Source organism: Laccaria bicolor, genomic scaffold, assembly GCF_000143565.1.
Source record: "Laccaria bicolor S238N-H82 LACBIscaffold_596 genomic scaffold, whole genome shotgun sequence".
NCBI classification, from domain to species: Eukaryota; Fungi; Basidiomycota; class Agaricomycetes; order Agaricales; family Hydnangiaceae; genus Laccaria; species Laccaria bicolor.
In genome coordinates, this window is record NW_001890401.1 from 2,447 (window position 1) to 3,411 (window position 965).

Here is a 965-nt window from a genome sequence, read left to right on the forward strand (position 1 = left end):
GTGAACATGGCTGATAGAAGCAGGGTNTGGTGAAAATGGCAGAGAGAAGTGGGGTGTTGGTGAAAATAATCTTAGAGTGGTGAACATGACTGATAGAAGTGGGGTATTGGTGAAGACAACCTTAGAGTGGTGAAAATGGCAGATAGAAGCAGGGTATTGGTGAGAGCAAACTTAGATGAGTCTTGAGGGGAAAAAAAGCAATGTACAAAATGATGAGAAAACTGCAGCAGAAAAACCAAGTTTTTTTCTTGAAACTGGGACCCCAGATACCCTGTGACACTGGTCAGATATGTTTGAGCGATGTGACAAGCCTAAAAGATTTTTCAGCAGTGTGATATGCTTAGAACATATCCAAGCAATGTCACACCACTGAAATATTTCTAGCCATTCTGGCACACCTCAAACATTTCTGGCCAGTTTGACTTGGCTCAAACATTTCTTACCAGTCTGACACACTTCAAATATTTCTTACCAGTCTGAACCCTATCAAATATTTCTGACCACTTTCACCTGACTAGGATATTTTTGAACACAATTTATCTAGCCAAACATTTCTGGTCACAATATTAAAGGTCAAACATTTTCTACCCAATCCAATATTGTATTTTCTCCCAAAGGCAAAAAAATAAATGGTTGCACAACCTATTAGCCTGGATACATTCTTACATTTTACAAGGCTAATAGCTTGTTCAAGGTGGGTGACTGAAGTGGTTTAAATCCTAAACAAAATTTTTACTTGCTGCTATTAGAATGACATGGTCAGCAGTTAAAAGATACCGACCAACATCGTCTTCCACCGTTGGCTTGGCTTAGTGGTTAAGCTGGAGGTGTACAGAGTGTATGTATGCCTGGGTTCGAATCCCAGAAGTCACTTGCAGTGATCGCAACTCTTTCGTTTTTGTAACTCTGGCTAAAATTTACTAATCAATTCTTACCGAGCTTGCAGACCCAGGTTAGTTGTCTTA